Source organism: Piliocolobus tephrosceles, chromosome 7, assembly GCF_002776525.5.
Source record: "Piliocolobus tephrosceles isolate RC106 chromosome 7, ASM277652v3, whole genome shotgun sequence".
Lineage (NCBI taxonomy): Eukaryota > Metazoa > Chordata > Mammalia > Primates > Cercopithecidae > Piliocolobus > Piliocolobus tephrosceles.
This window is the reverse complement of record NC_045440.1, coordinates 81,844,839-81,862,348: the sequence shown is the minus strand read 5'-3', so window position 1 is coordinate 81,862,348 and position 17,510 is coordinate 81,844,839. Positions and strand designations below refer to the sequence as shown.

General features: G+C 41.9%; 1 long non-coding RNA gene across 1 annotated transcript; it reads right to left on the bottom strand.

The window, feature by feature from the left end:
• Positions 1 to 222: 222 nt before the first annotated feature.
• Positions 223 to 6,074, bottom strand: LOC111553174. Its single transcript, XR_002734837.1, has 4 exons — positions 5,864 to 6,074; positions 4,643 to 4,703; positions 1,580 to 1,698; positions 223 to 394 (listed from the first exon to the last, which is right to left on the bottom strand). It is a non-coding gene; the product is annotated as an uncharacterized LOC111553174 (long non-coding RNA).
• Positions 6,075 to 17,510: the final 11,436 nt, after the last annotated feature.

Genomic DNA, 17,510 nt, shown 5'->3' with positions numbered 1-17,510 from the left:
AGGGACCGGAGCTGGGGGGGAGGGGGTGGAGTTTCTAATACAGTCCCGACAAGAGTGGGGGCTGAGAAAGCCTGCCCCGGGCGCATCTGCTGGGAGCGACTTTTCTAGGAGTGGAAGGGCAATAGGCGGGGCACCGGCATGTGGGGGGGGGGGGGGGCGCCGCAGGTGCCACCAGGTAAATCTTGGTCTCCTCGAATTGACATCACCTGGTGCATGCCTGATTAATCTGCACCTTCCCGGGCGTCAGCTGCATTCTCGCACACACGGGAAGAGTTGGTGGTGAAGAAGAACCCGGAAGTGCACCATCCTGCCTCCGTTCGTCCAAACAGGTGGCTCTTCCATTTCAAGAGGCAAGGGCTGCAAACATCTCTTTGGCCTTTATTCGAGTGGACACCTAGCAAGTAGAGTCTACAATAAACTTCTCTTCCCAGTAAGCCAGGATACAACTCATTATCAGATGGGAATCTGGCTGCCTAGCTTCTGTTCCCAGGAGTGCCAACGGCTCTCTCTCTAGCTTCCTTTCAATCATTACAGTGTAACAGGGTTCCAGAGCTGGGCCTCACTGCTCAGACCCAGGAAGTTGAGATCTGCCTGAGCATGGTCAAGGGACCAGCAGGGACCTGCTGCCCTGATCATTGCTCATTAAAGCCCAGGGGGTTTCAAGGGAGTAGCTCATAGGGTCAGCTGGTGCTCAGATCTATTTGGAAAGACTAAGTCCCTTGAGCTGCTGGGCAAATAAAGGCCATTCTTTATAGGGAAGGAAGATTGGGAAGGAAATCCTGAAGGGAAAGGGTGGAGGGGTAGAGGTACAAGAAGTACAGGCCTGGTGTGAGGCCAACAGTTGAGAGCGGAAAGAAAAGGCTCTCAAGGGTAACCCGGGGAAGGAGGAGTCAGATATGTTTCCTGCTCAGCCCCTTTGGGTTTTGTGCCAAAGTCTAAGGAAGCAGAGCCTTGATGAGAAGCAAGGCCCTTAAAAACCAATGAACAAGCAAAAGCTCTGTTTTTAAAGAGAAAAGAGTGCAAACAAGCCCGACCCTGTGGCCTTCACACAGAGAAAAATGGACATGGAAAATGTTTGCTCCCACTTCGTACAAGGTCTGAGGTACAAAGTGGGAGAGAAAAGGGATACAACAGCAGAGGTGACTCCACTGGCTCAGAATTAGCAAAAAAAGCCACTACAGAGCCCTGGTGAGGCCCACTCACAAGTGGGAGAGGACCCAGGACAGCGGGGAGCCCCGTGGGAACTCCTGGGAAAGGCTGGGGCACAGAACAAGTGGAAGAAGAAGGTGTTCACAAATAGCAAGTCATCCTCAGCTATCATGGCCTCAGGAAGTGGAGCCATGGTTTCAGAAGGGACTAAACTACAGGTGGCTTTCGTGTGAACTTACTGCATCCTCACCTTTGTGTGAGAAATCTGAATGACATCTAAATCTAGAGGTCTTAACTCAGGCAGTGGCTTTCACACTACATTCTGAGAGGCTTTGGGGTTTCATGGGTGGCGCACAGTGAGACATGCCAGTTGCATACATATAAGGGCTGGCCTAGGACCTCCCAATTCTATCTTTTAACAAAAAATTACCTTTTTTTTTTGTATGACAGCTCCTCATTTTTTCCTCTTAGAATGCTCACTCCTGGAATGCTGACTCCCAGAATCCATCCACCATGCTGTGACAGGCTCAAGCCACATGGAGAGGTCACCTATAAGCGCTCTGGTCAACAACCCTGCTGATCTTCTAACCAACAATGGCTCATTCCTTGCCTGTTGGTTGGAATGAACTATTGCAGACTAATCAAGCCTCCCCCGCCCCCAGATGCTGCATTTCCAGCCACATGAGGTGCAGCAGAATGGCCCAGTGCAATGCCAGCAACACACGTAGCTGTGAGAGACCTCAACATTACAAAAATAGGGTCATGAGGTCAGCAAGATGGCCAAGAAGGAAGCTACAGGCTCTTGCCCATGGAAACATTATGCATGCAATGATACAGGAACCAAAGTAGCTTCGTGGGAATTTTAGAAACCAGTTAAGGATCTACAGCAACCAAGAGATTCCCTAACCGAGAAGTCAGACTCTAAACGGTAGAAAATTTTGTGATGTTTTCACTTGCCCTTGCCCCATCCCCTCCCCAGTGCAACAAAATCAGAAGGAAGCCAGCCAACTCCCAGTGCCTCCCTCAGGATAGAAGGTGAAAAGGTAGAGCTTGTTAGTAACCCAAGCATTGATGGGAGCAGTGGCATAGTTTGGACATAGTTTGGAGGCTGCTGGAAGCAGTGGTAGACTCTGCAGAGCATGAGAGCTGCAGGAGATCAGGCAACAAAAGAAAAAAATAGATAAATTGGACTTTACTAAAATTTAGAACTTTTATGTTTCAAAGGTCACCATCAAGAAAGTGAAAAGACAATCTTCAGAACTGGAGACATTATTTTTAAATGACATATCTGATAAGGGACTTATGGAAAGACAATATAAAGAACTCTTACAACTCAATAATAAGAAAGTTACCCAGTTTAAAATGAGCAAAAAATTAAACACACATTCGGACAAATAAGATACACAAATGGCTAATGAACACATGAAAAGGTCCTCAACATCATTAGCCAGGGAAATGCAAATCAAAACTACATGAGACACAGCAAAGAAAGACTCTACATTAAAAAAAAAAAAAAATTTTTTAAACTATGTAAGGTACCTCTTCACAAACACTAGGATGTCTCTATTCAGAAAAACAGATGGCCGGGCACAGTGACTCACTCCTGTAATCCCAATACTTTGTGAGGCTGAGGGGGGCGGATCACTTGAGGCCAGGCATTAAAGACCAGTCTGACCAACATGGCAAAACCCCGTCTCTTCTAAAAATACAAAAATTAGCTGGGTGTGGTGGTGTACCTGTAGTCCCAGCTGCTCGGGAGGCTAAGAGAATCGTTTGAACCCGAGAGGCACAGAGGTTACAGTGAGCTGAGATCGCACCACTACACTCCAGCCCGAGTGACAGAATGAGACCCTGTCTCAAAAAACAACAACAAACTGATAATGTGGAGAAATTGGTACACTGCAATTGAGGATGTGAGGTGGTGCAACCACTTTAGAACACACTCAGTTCCTCAAAGAGTTAAACATAGAGTTACCATATCACCCAGCAGCACTACTCTTAGGTATCAACCCAAAAGAAATGAAAACATAGGACCACACCAAAACTTGTACATGAATGTTCACATCAGTATTATTCGTAATAGCTAAAAAGTGGAAACAACTCAAATGTCCATTAACCAATGAATATATAAATAAAATATGGTATATCAATAAAGTGAAATGTTATTCAGCAATAGAAAGGAATGAAATAGTGGAAAGTGCTACAATATAGATGAACCCTGGAACATTACGCTAAATGGAAGAGGCCAGTTACAAAGGACCATGTATTACATTATTCCATTTATATAAAATGTCCAATTAGTCAACTATGGCTACAAAGGACAACCTGCTATATCCTTACGGTGGTGAAGCCATTCTGTATATTGACTTCGGTAGTAAAATGCCAGACTACACAGCAATAAAAATTGCATAGTGCTAAATACAAACACACACACACACACACACACACATATAAACATAAGCACAAGTAAAATGGAGAAAATTTGAGTAAGATTTGTATCAATGTCAATATGCTAGTCTTGATGTTGTATGACAGTTTTACAAGATGTTATCATTGAGGGAAATTGACAAACGATATATAGAATTTCTCTGTATTACATTTTACAACCACATGTGAATCTAAAATTATCTCAAAATAAAAAGTTTAATTAATAATAAATAAAATAATACAATAAAATAAGCTTTTGACCAAAAAAAAAAAAACCACTGAGCAGAAGAAAATAAAAGAAAAAAGGGATTATAGTATGCAGAAGACACAAAGCCTAACCCAGCTAATACTTTCTTTTTTTTGAGATGGAGTCTCACTCCGATCACGCAGGCTGGAGTGCAGTGGCATGATCTTGGCTCACTGCAACCTCCACCTCCCAGGTTCAAGCAATTCTCCTTCCTCAGCCTCCCAAGTAAGTGGGATTACAGGCGTGCACTACCACGCCTGGCTCATTTTTGTATATTTAGTAGAGATGGGGTTTCATCATGTTGGCCAGGCTGGTCTTGAAATCCTGACCTTAGGTGATCCACCTGCCTCGGCCTCCCAAAGTGCTAGGATTACAGGTGTGAGCCACCACACTCGCCCCTAAAAATTTAACTCAAGCCAATAGAAGCATATTAATCACACTCATTTCTCACTAAATTTGAATAAAAATATCAAATCAGGCAACAAGAAAATGAGATTTTAAAAACAATTTCTGAATGAATAAAACAAATTAAAAGAATATAGAGCTAATATAAAATTAAAACAATAAAAACTGGTGAATATTAAATTACTGACAGTATTACAAATAAAAAAACTATATAGGAGACAATATATGTGGTAGATAAACATAATCCAATATAAGAAGAATTGATGTATCTGAATTGAAAAACTACAAAATAGAAGATATATTCAAAGATGTAATACAAGAGAATTATCTGAATTTTAAGATATCACTGAAACTACAGATAAAAAGTGAACCATATTCCAGGAACATTCCAATTCAATTAATATCAAAGTTTACCCTATGTACAGTATTGAACTTGAAGAAAATCTTCAGGCATCTGCCAGGCAAAATAAATTACCTAGAAGGAAGAAAATCAAGTTGGTTTCAGACTTGCGGCAACATCATTCACTGCCAAAAAATAATAAAGCACTGAAATCAGGTTTACTCACTATAAAAATATGGCTCTGTGTACATCTTACGCCAGACAAGCATAGGCAATAGAAACAATAAAGCACAAGACTGAAGCTGTAAATTTGTGTCATGGCAATATAACAAAGAATGGAATGAGAGAAAAATTTAATGAGCTCATTTTCTGAAACTGCAGGTAGTATGAAATTAACAATGAAATATCAGTAGTTTAGGGGATACAATACAGATATTATCAATCAGCAATTACTTTTGTGTTCAGAATTTTACCGCAACCCTCCACAGCCCTATAAATATGTCTCACTGTATGGACAGAAGTTCAATGCTCAGTGAGGTTAACTTGCTCTGAATCATACAGGTAGGCCCATAATTTGAACTCTGTTCTACCTAACTCAAGACCAATTTTTACTTAACAAATCATGTAATCTTATGTCTAGATGGTGAAATTATACATGGTTTCAATGTTCTTCTTTTGGCTTATTTTTTCTAAAGTTTCAACAATAACATATGCTGCTTTTGCTATTTTTTTTAAAAAGAAGGAATCTTAAAAGATTCACACAAAGGTTATTTTTCATAGGAGCAATATATAATCTCTAATCTTTGGAATTTTAACTTTCATAATGCCAGGATAGTGGTTGAAACTGATTGGTTATTTTTCTCACCTTTTTACTCTTTTTTTGTGGGGATGGGGCAAGGGAGAAGTAGGTTAAATACAAAATAAATTCAGAAATAATAACAACAAGTTCAGAAATTAAACTGGCTGGGTTTTACTAGTCTAGACTGACACAGACTGTTTTCTGGAAATCTGTCTAAGCCTTCTGTCTTTTTTTTTTTTTTAACTGTTTGAATAACAGTTAAACACACATACACACACTGCCACTGCTTCCACTTGGCACAGTGAAGCTGTATAGATTGAGGCAATGGAGAGATCCAGGGCTCACCCTGATCCAGGGTAAATGCCACAGGGGCAGGCAAAAGTCTTCCCACATAGAATACACCCATCATGAGCCTGGTCAGAAATAAGCATCCTCTGGAAGGAGACAAGATGCAAACGTGCAATGACAGACTCAAATGGGCACGTTCAAATCTCACCAGAAAAACAGCCTCTGTCTGTCAAGTTCCTTGAACTTTGAGTTACTGGCTAAGGTGCCAAGCAAAGGGCTCCGCCAAGTCCTGAGCAAAACTCCTTTCCTCTCCAAAGAGCCAGTAAGGAATCAACGATGAAGAATCTGCCAATTTTCTGTCACTTGGAGAGTTTCCAAGCTTAGGATCCTGTTCAAGGAACCAAAGTCCAAGAGGCCTGTGTAAGAAGAGCAAACAGAACTCTCTCAACTCTTACAAAATATCACTAAAATATGTCGGAAATGCTGTGAGGAAATTACATACTTTTAATTTGCCAGGTCAGCAAAAGTGGGTGGTTAGTAGAGAAAAGTGATCTTGTGAGCTGGCAAGTTGTTTTTCCATTCCTCCTTCCGTGTATTTGTGTGGGGTAAGTCATTTTAAACAATTTCCTCTGACTTGGAAGTTTGGAAACATAATGGAATTCAAAACACAGTGTTTTATTTTTTTCTGGGTGGTTGTTGTTCCTCAGAAGTCAGTGAGGGAGGAGAGAGTGGGAGGTGGAGAGATTTAATGTCCCAAACAGATTTAAAAACTGAAGTTTAAGAAAATTTCCCTCCCACATAAATAGGATTTTTCATGGTATAGGGCTGTTTGTGGTTCTCTCTCAATGCTCCAGGTTTTAAAGGGGTGCTCTTTAAGTAACCTCTCTGATCATGTAAATAATGAGACAACTGCAAGAAATCATCTTTGAAGAAGTGATGATTTTACCAGAACAGAAGCTCAAATAATCTCATTGTAATATTTTGAAAGATTGAAAGAAATAGGCTTTATTTGCTTTCTTAGATTAAAAAAATCAATTTTTGAAAACAAGAATAAATAACTGAATGCTTAATAACCAGAGAGCCCTTTGTAACTTCGGTCATGGTGAATGGATTAAATGAACTCTCACCTCATTTGAAAGCAGAACTTAAATTTCTTCCCTCACCTGTTGTGGAGGGAAGGAGAAAGTGGCTGGTGAAATGAACGTCCCTGGAGTTAGTTTTCCTAAATCAATGGTCCTTGAGATCTTTCCTTAACTTTCAAGCTATCCCGGACATTCTCTTTTCTACGGCTGTGGTAAGTTACAACTCGTGTGTGTGTGTGTGCGCGCGCGCGCGCGTAGAAAGAGGAACTTCTCTGAAAGAAACAACATGGTTTGCAGAGATAAGCTCCATCTAATACAAATACAGAGAAAGATGGTGCTGCTGCTAAAACAAACCCTTTAAGCATCTCAGGGTGAATCACAGAGAGCACATTTCCAATGTCCCACCGGAGAGTTTTGCTTCTTAGAGCTGTGGCTTCTCATCCATGTTTCTTTGAATCAATGGTCTTTGCATCATTTGGATCGCTTTCTCAGAACAAAGGGACAAGTTATACCAGGGGGCAGTCAAGTCTCTACTCTTATTTGTGAGACCCAAATACATGCTGATCTCCTGTGGTCTCATCTCTATGTTTATAAAGGAATACCAGTCCAGCTGCCAAATAGGAATTAAAGAGGATTCGGATCTATACTTCCCTCTCCCTCAGGGGTTCTAATCAAGAGCCATCAAAGCCTCTACCTCCTTTTCTGCCAATTCTCCCCTTATCCCTAGGTCTCCAGCAATCCCCAAGAGCCTCTAACTTGTAAAATCCAAAATTCCCTCTTCCAATACAGTCCACACGGCTTCTCTCTGCTTAGCCCCCGGCCTACCTTCTCTTCCCTTTTAGTGATATAGATCATCATTGCCACCCTAAGCCATTAGCCCCATTCACTCACTTTCTTTCCATCAACCTTTCCATTTCTCTGGTCTACTACCCTCTTCCAGTCTCCCAATTCTGCCTAATAAACTGCCCAGGAATCCAACTGGCAAGGACTCTCATTTAGTAGTTGGAGACCCAGTTGCAGAAGAAAATGTATGCATGAGGCAAGGGCTTGGGATAAAGGAAGCTGGACACCTTCACCTATAAACAACTCCACCCACCACAGTTGCAAGACAGAAAAACAGCTTGTAAACATAGCTGATAACTGTATTTTCCCCCAGCTTCTAGAGCACGTTATCAGGGTTTCTTTAGCCCTAGCCTGCTGCAAATCTGCATTTTATTTCCCTTTTCTAAGGGAGCATTTGCTAGAAAGGAGTTTCTAAGCACCAAGCCTAGACAAGGAGCAAGGAAGTAGATAACTATGAGCTGCAAGGGTCTGTGGCAGCTCATATCTTATTCCCTGTCTCTTCTCCCTTCTATGTTTTGACTCCAAGAATTACAGCTTTTTCCTGTGTGCAATCCATAGACCTCACATCTAGCCTATCATGGCCAGAATATTGGCAGGTGAAGGAGGGTTGAGGGTGACATGAAAATGAGAAGTGTCCCACAGAGCCATTGTGGGTTGCACTACTAGCTATCAGCTCATTATTCTTTCTCTCTGGAGTCATGCCTTGGAAAGTGCGTATCAAGACTACTCTAGAATCAGAGCTACCACCAGACAAGGTGGGACTGAATATTACAGGCTCCTTTTCTGAAATCTGTTATACTGCCCAACAAAAACGTCCATCCCCACCAAAGCACCTGACTGCTCTTTTTAATTGCACTCGGGAATGTTAAAAAAAAAAAAAAAAAAAGAGGAAGGCTCTTGGTGTGAACTCTCCCTCTCAAACTGAAGCTTGGATTACTTCACAAATTAGAGCTTGCAAAGTCATGCATGCTGTACTAAATTAATTGAATTTCTTCTTACCACAAAATATCAACCTACCATTGACTTCAGGCTGGTTTTCTGTACACTAGTCCGTTGCTTAGAATTTTATGAAAAGGTTGCTCTATCTCCTTCTAACTTACTATACACATGTATACACGTTTTCCTTCTACACCACCTCTTCCATGTTGCCTACATAATTCCTGCACTCATCCCTCATGTTCTTACCAGCCAGGCCTCAACTAACTTCTTCCTGAGTCCACCTTTTCTTTTTTTTGGGCATTTTACATTTTATGTTTTCAGTTATTTAATAGTTTTAACAATTACTTTGCACAGAACCCCGGATTATCCACAAACACCATAGGTACCTCATTTTGAAAAGGATATTTTTGATAAAGATGACTGGCTAAGAAACAAAGCAAGAAAAGCAACACCCAAAATGTGTACCCCACGCTCATTTTGGAGGTGTTCAATGGACAGTCTCTCTTGAATCCTAAGCAGGCTGGTCATGCTTGGCCCAGAATTCCCAAATAATGATTTGCGTCTGAAATTTCCCATAAGGTTTTCAAATGTTCCATTCATACCTATGACAGTCCAGAACAATACTAATCCAGAAGTCTTTTTAGGTAATTGAGAGTCCACCTTTTCAATCTTGACTTTTCTATCTTTTCCTAGCCTTTATCCCTGCCATTGACCATCATTGACAACAATGATTTGGTGCTTACTATGTAATTTAAGACTTTAACCTATGAGGTATGTGTTACCGTGATCCCTTTTTTTAAATTGTGGTAAAATACACATAACATAAAACTTACTATGTTAACCATTTTTAAAGTGCACAATTCAGTGGCACTTAGTGTGTTCACAATATTGCACAGCTGGGTGTGGTGACTCACACCTATAATCCCAGCACTTTGGGGAGCTGAGAAGGGAGGATCACTTGAGCCCAGGAGTTTGAGACCAGCCTACGCAACATAGGGAGATCTCCATCTCTACAAAAAATAAAAAATTAGCGGGGTGTGATGGTGTGTGCCTGTGGTCCCAACTACTACGGTGGCTGAGGCGAGAGGATTGCTTGCCCCTGGAGGTCAAGGCTGCAGTAAGCTGTAATCATGCCACTACTCCAGACTGGGCAACAGAGCAAGATCCTGTCTTGAAAACCAAAAACACACACACACATACACAATATTGTGCAAGCATCACCACTATCTAGCTCCAGAATATTTTTATCACCCCCCTCCAAAACCCTATACCCACAAAAAACCCTATACCCACAAAAAACCCTATACCCACTGACACCTACTGCCCTCCCATCAGCCACTGGCTTTCTATCTCTACCAATTTTCCTATTTCTTATATTATAAATTCAATTATATAATGTGATTAAATATCGTATGATTTTTGTGTCTGGCTTCTTTCATGCAGCACAATGCTTTTGAGGTTCATCCATGTTGTAACAATGTATCAGTATTGCATTCCTTTTATGGCTGAATAATACTCCAGTGTAGGGATATACTGCATTTTCTTTATCCATTCACAAGTTGATAGACATTTGGGTTGCTTCCACCTTTTAACTATTATAAATAGTGCTGCTTTAAACATTCACATACAAGTTTTCATTTGAACACCTGTTTGCAATTCTTTTGTATATACCCACAAAAGTGATATTACTGGATCATATTTTAATTCTATATTCAGCTTTTTTTTGGTTTGTTTTTTTGTTTTTTTTTGAGACAGAGTCTCACTCTGTCACCCAGGCTGGAGTGCAGTGGCGCAATCTCGGCTCACTACAACCTCTGCCTACTGGGTTCAAGTGATTCTCCTGCCTCAGCTTGCCTCAGCTTCCTGAGTAGCTGGGATTACAGGCACATGCCACCCACCTGGCTAATTTTTGTATTTTTAGTAGAGATAGGGTTTCACCATGTTGGTCAGGCTGGTCTCGAACTCCTGACCTCAGGTGATCCACCTGCCTCGGCCTCCCAAAGTGCTGGGATTACAGGCGTGAGCCACCGCGCCCAGTCTATATATTTAACTTTTGAGGAACTGCCAAACCTTTCCACAGAGGCTGCATCATCTTACATTCTCACCAGCAATGTATGAGGGTGCCAATTTCTTCACATTCTTGCCAATGCTAGTTATTTTCTCCCCTTTTTTTATAGCTGTCCTAGTGGGTGTGAAGTGGTAGCTCATTGTTCTGTGGTTTGTATTTCCCTGGTGGCTAATGATAAATGTTTGTGCATCCTTTCCATGTGCTTTTTGGCCATTTGTATATCTTCTTTGGAGGAATATCTATACAAGTTCTTTGCCATTTTTTAAGAGGTAGGGTATTGCTCTGTTGCCCAAGCTGGAGTGCAGTGGTGTGATCATAGCTCACTGCAGCCTCGACCTCTTGGACTTAAGCCATCCTCCCACCTCAGCCACCCCAGAGTAGCAGGCACATGGCAGTTCCTCAAAAGTTAAGTACAGAGGCTGGGTGTGATGCCTTACACCTGTAATCCTAACACTTTGGGAGGCCAAGATGGGCAGATCACCTGAGGTCAGGAGTTCAAGACCAGCCTGACTAACATGGTGAAACTCCATCTCTACTAACAGTACAAAAATTAGCTGGGCATGGTGGCATGTGCCTGTAATCCCAACTACTCAGGAGGCTGAGGCAGGAGAATCACTTGAACCCAGTAGGCGGAGGTTGCAGTGAGCCAAGATTGCACCACTGTACTCCAGCCTGGGTGACAGAGTGAGACTCTGTCTAAAAAAAAAAAAAAAAAAAAGCTAAATATAGATTTAAAATATAATCCAGTAAACCTGGGATTACAGGTGCATACCACTGCACTCAGCTAATTTTTTAATTTTTGGGAGAGATGAGGTCTTACCATATTGCCCAGGCTGGTCTCAAACTCTTGGCCTCCAACAATCTGCTCACCTTGACCTTCCAAAGTGCTGGGATTACAGGCATAAGCCATCGTACCCAGTCCCTTTGCCAATTTTAAAAATTGAATTGTTTGGTTTTCTATAAACAAAATCTAATTTTTCAAGAAAAAAATAAAAGTGCAGAGAGTTCAGGTCACACAGCAAGCAGACAGCAAGCTGAGATTTGAACCCAGGTAGTCTGGTTCTGTTGCTGTTAGCTTCTGCACTAGAACTCCTCGTTGTACAAATCCCTGCTGCCTGAAAATGACTAAAAAGAGGTCTACATTGGTGTCCATTCATCTCAAAATGTCTGTCTGTGAGGACTGCTTCTCAGATTTTTAAAAATCACCATTATGCCGGTAATCCCAGCACTTTTGGAGGCCCAGGTGGGTGGATCACGAGGTGAAGAGATCGAGACCATCCTGGCCAACATGGTGAAACCCATCTCCACTAAAAATACAAAATTTAGTGGTGGCACGTGCCTGTAGTCCCAGCTACTCAGGAGGCTGAGACAGGAGAATCACTTGAACCTGGGAGGCAGATGTTGCAGTGAGCCAAGATCACGTCACTGCACTCCAGCCTGGTGACAGAGTAAGATTCCATCTCAAAAAAAAAAAAAAAAAAAAAATCACCATTACAAATTACAAATTATTCTTTTGGGTTAGGCCAGGCATCTCCTTGATGGAAGGGAGGAAAGTGAGATTTACCAAGTCCTTGTCACTGCTCTAGGGATTTTCACAGATGCTACAATTTTTCATTTCACTCCTATGGCAACCTGTTATTATTACTGTTAGACTGGAGATGAAATGAAGACAGAAAAGTTAACTTTCATGTCCAACCTTGAAAGGCGGCAATCTGAACCAACACCCCTAGCTATATGATGTGTAGATGCTCTGTTCAAAATGCAGATGCTGCTGAAAATCCTATACTATTTTACTTCTGAGTGAATTGGCCAAGGCCACACATAATCAACCACTTGATCTGGAGTCAAGACTCCTGGTTTCAGGTTTAAGTTTCTCATTAGTGATGTGGTCAAAGCAAAGTTTTTTAACTTCTAAGATTTAGTGTTCCCATTTATAAAACATTCAGATGAATACTACATGAGGCATCCATGTAAAGACCCTAACAGAGCCTAAATTTAAGAGACGAAGATGGCAATGATGACCACAAGGAGTAATGACAGTTCCTAGTGGTACCCTTTGCTTGCCCTATGTTACTGCTAAAACCTGTACCTACTCGGTGCAGGGCACAAAAACATGCAACTCAGTTCACTTGGAGAAATAACACCAGTAGTTTCCACAGAGTGGTAGCATTCTTTGAAAATAAAGATCAAAACAGGCAATCTAGTGTCTATGGTTGAAGAAAACCAGTCTCTGACCTCATTGCTAAATATGAGTAAAACGAGAAATCAGGCCCTGATTTAAGTCAGCACATTTTATAAGAAAATGAAGTGAAAGGCTGCAGGTTGGGAGATTAAGCTGAACTATCTTCTACAGAAGAGTTCCCAGCTCTTCATCCCAAGTACCCCTCCTGGAGAATGGCCGAGCTGAGACAGTCTGTGGACTTGCTGGCTTGTTTGTTTGCTTGTTTGTTTGTTTGATCATCACACATTTTACAGTTCCAAACCAGGGTTTCCTGTACGGCACTGATTTTCAGGTATACTGGTGTGCACAGGAGAAAAGAAAAAAAAAAAAAGGCCAGGAGTGGTGGCTCATGGTTGTATACCCAGCATTTTGGGAGGCTGAGGCAGAGGATTGCTTGAGCCCAGGAGTTTGAGACCAGCCTGGATAACATAAGGAGACCCCATATCTACAAAAAATAAAAATAAAAAAATTAGCCTGGCATGGTAGCGCGTGCCTGTAGTCCTGGTTACTCAGGGGGCTGAGGTGAGAGAATTTCTTGAGTTTGGGAGGTTGAGGCTGCAGTGAGCCATGACTGCACCACTACACTCCAGTGTGGGCGACAAGAGTGAGACCCTGTCTCAAAAAAAAAATGAAAACAAAACAAAGAAAAGAAAAAAGGGGGGCTGCAATTGTCAATCTGGCATCCAGAGAGCTGAGTTCATGAGACTGCTTCAGCCTTGCTGGGTTTCCATTTCCCTTATCTATAAAATGAGTGATCCAATAGATTCCTCACAGAGCTAATGATTTATGATTCTTATTGGTTAAGGACTACTTTGTGGCTTTCTAGAAATATAAATCATCAACATACTACATTGTATTTTGACGGCTCTCGAAAGTAGGCAGTGAGGGGTGGACATGAGTCAAGCCAGGGCAGAAGAAGTTTGGCATTTGTAGGTGAAGATGAATGTACTCAAAATCCTGCCCTAATTTTGGAAGGAAATGCTGCAAAATGGTAATTTATTTACTTATAATAGACAGCCAGATTGTCTAGCTATAATAGACAGCCAGATTAGCCTAGTTTGGGAATGTGTTAGCTGTTTAGGTTGTGGCTATGGTTGCTGAGGAAAAAAAAAGGTCTAAAATGCTTTGGGGGAATCTAATTTGAAAGAAACAAATGGATTACATTTTCCTAATTTAGCAGGCAGTTAACTGTGACTCATCCTCCTCTCTCTGCTCATGTGATCGGGATAGTAAATACGATATTGACAAGAAAATCTAGCCCTCACGTCAGCAGATGCCAGCCCTCCTCAGACTGAAACTGCAGTGAAAATGTGCTTGTTTCCTGTTTTCTTTGCATAACCAAATTGCAGGGACTGTGCCAGTGTCTATTATTGTGTCCTACGTGAAAAGGGGCTGATTGCTAATTTCTAACTTATGAACTGCAAATATTATGGAGAACACTCATGCCTTCTATTTCCTGCTTTTACACAGGCCGGAGTCAAAATGAATAGAGATAAGTAATAGGTGCTTATCCTCCTCCAATTCCTGAGACAATCTGCTCACGCTCTTGAAAATCTCATCTTTCAAGGTTCCTCGTAGCAGCAAGAATACTGAGGAAAATAAGCACAAGTGCATAGCCCAGCTCTGCCTCTTACTATCTGTATGACTTTCGGGAATTTACTGACCCTCTTGTTGTCTAGTTTCCTCATATAAAATGAAGAGAAAAATATATTTATTTCATCCAATTGTTGAAACCAAATGGTAATATTTTTAAGGCATTTGTAAGCATTGTTATCTGTTGGGTAAACAGTCAAGAGATGGTAACTACTGGCACTACAGCTAACATTCACTGGGGTGAGTTGTAACAGGGACAGCAATACAGACATGTGCCCACCAACATAAGGGACAGAAATAAAAAGACAGATACTCACATAGTGAAAAACCACCCCGCTCCAGGCAAGGTGACAGGCAGTCTTTTGTTGACTCAAAGGGAAAATGTGGAGTCATTTACTGTGTTTTGAACAAAGGGACTCCTTGAGATGTTGATGTTGCTGCGTTTGATCAATGAGTTGTAATGTTACACAGGCAGCAGGAATACATCTGTCTTGTGTTTGGTCCAATACTGAAGCACACCAGGGAGCACCCTCATAGCATGCTGGTGTGGTAGTTAAGCTCTTTGCATTATTTGTCTAATGAGAAAAGGAATGGGTTGTGAAGTTGCAATTTCCAAAAAGCACAAATAGTAAAATTGGAGAAGCCTCTCCTCTCTTCCCTTTCCCTTCCTCTCATCTTCGTCTCAGTAAACCAAAAATATTTTTCCTGATAGCCTGTTATAAAGCTTGACTTCTGGATACTAATGATTTATGTTTGATCTCAAGAGTTTGAAAACTTCAAGAATCTTCTGATATAACTGTGATCTGAGAGACCAAAATAGATGCCCCTTTCTCAGCTAAGATGGACCCTAGTTAAGGGAATGAAAGTTACCTATGAGCCAAGGGTTCAGGCCTGGCTGGCATGGTAGCTTCCTAAACTCCTACAGCTACAAGAAAAAATTTATACCCTTGCTAAACTTCCTAACAATAGGAGCTATCAGGCAAAGTGTCAGAGACTTCCTAACTCTGATTTACAACCCAGGTCACTGTAACTCTGATTGGATAGAGGACCAGTCTTACAAACATTCTTTCTTGATAAGCAACTGCAAACCTCAAGCCAGTTTCAGCCAGCTTAATAGAGACTGCACACAAACTGTCTGTGTCCTATAGTTCACCTTTTGCTGTAAAGATCCAAATTCCACCTCATTTTAATGCTGAAACCCCACCTCAGAGTGAACGTGGGATGTATATTATATGTATGTTTACCCATCGCACATGTGCTCGACTTCCTTCATAAATATGTACAGCTTTATCCCCAAACCTGCTCAATGTGTAGGATTCTATTGCATGATGCTGGACCTGGGAGGCATAAAACCCAACCTGCCCTTTCCCTCTTTGAAGAGAGAGCACCTTTGGTCCATGCTGAAGACCATCTCTTCCTGGTTTGCAGACTGATACCGCCAATAAAGCTCTCCTTTCTACTATTTAGCAATTCTAGGGATCTTTTGGAAGACAAAATGCAAATCCACTGGAAGAGGTAACACCCAAATCATAGTGTGAAAGGAACTTAAAGAAAATCTAATGCAATGCTTTTATTTTTCCAACTTCAATAATAAACCCAAAAGGGCTGAGTAATTTGATTAAAGCTACACAATGAGATGGTGCCAGAGATGGAAGAAGATTCTAATTTTTCTGGCTCCCAGTCACATATTATTTCTTCTGCCCATTCAGAACCATCAACAGCTATGAATATCCTTGGGGAAGAAAAGCAAGATTAGCCATAACACTAGTTTTCAGACTTGGCATGGACCAGAGATGCTGTTCTCTTACTAGACACACATATTGTTCCTACGAGACTTTATTTCAAGAGTATTCTGTGATTTAAGATACATGGTTTCATGGCATTCTTGTACAGCCATGAAGATGCCCTGGTCATCAGTCTTTGCGGAAGAAAATAGAATGTGTTGCGACAAAAGGTGGAGAAAAAAATCCAGGCTTCTCAGCTCTGGAGAGGGCAAGCTTAAAAGTTACCATGATGAGAGAGGCCTGCACAGTGAAAGCAGTATAAGACCCTTGGAAGTTTGGGAGCAGAGGAGAAGCTAAGAGGGAGGGGAATAAGAGACCAAAAGGCCACAAAGATGTTTTTGGCCTCATTTACATGTAAATTTGAGTGTATTTCAGTCTGGATTCTTAATAGTTTGCAACAGAAATGCACCCTGACTATTTTACATAAAAGGTAAGTGATTGTAAGTATGTCAGGAGCTCAGAGAATCAGCTGTAGGCTTGGAAACCGCAGGCATTAGGGGCAATGTGAGAGGCAGCCCTCAGGACCCACAGCAGGAGTGGGCAGCATTTCTACCCATCTCTAACATCTTTGTGTCGTCTACTCATGATTCACAGTCCCAGAGGGGAGCACCGACTGGCCAAACAAGGTTGTACACTCACTTCCTGGCGGGGCAGCTTCCCTAGTCAGAGGTAAGCATTACCCTCTGCCAAGACAACATTTGGGGGCAAGAGCAATTTTCCAAAAGGAAATAGGTGCCGTGGGCTGTGGAGTTTGGATATGGGACAGATGAAAAGCAAAAAGCAGCTGGTAGGGACTCTGTCCCTGAGTCTAAGTGAGATTTAAAGCATAGAATATATGTAGAAAATTGATAAGGTGACCCCACCAGAGGAGTGTCCTCGGAGAGCTCATTAGGAGGAGAGAAAGATCCAGGCTCAATGAGATCTACCAGGGAACAAACGCACCTCTTAGTCAGTGGACAGGAGGAAGATTCTGGATAGAGAATGGCATTTGTCATATGGCGTTGAGCCCTGGCCTGGTCCCCATGCACTGGTAGTTGAATCTCATGGACAGTAGAGGGACTGTAAATAAAAAGTGAAAGAGCTTTTTTACATTTTAAAGAACATTGAGACAGCTGTAGACATCAGGGCACCAGGGCACACAAAGCACTGCTGAGGTTAAGACAGGTGTGAGTTTCTCCTCTTGTGCCACAGACCACTGTATGATACACCTCCCTCTGGCAGAGGGGCCGACAGAGCACAAACAGCTCCCAGAAAGAAGAGATGTGTGGGAGCCCACGTGATCCACCCTCAGGCACCAAGACCCTGCTTATGAAGGGAGAAACACA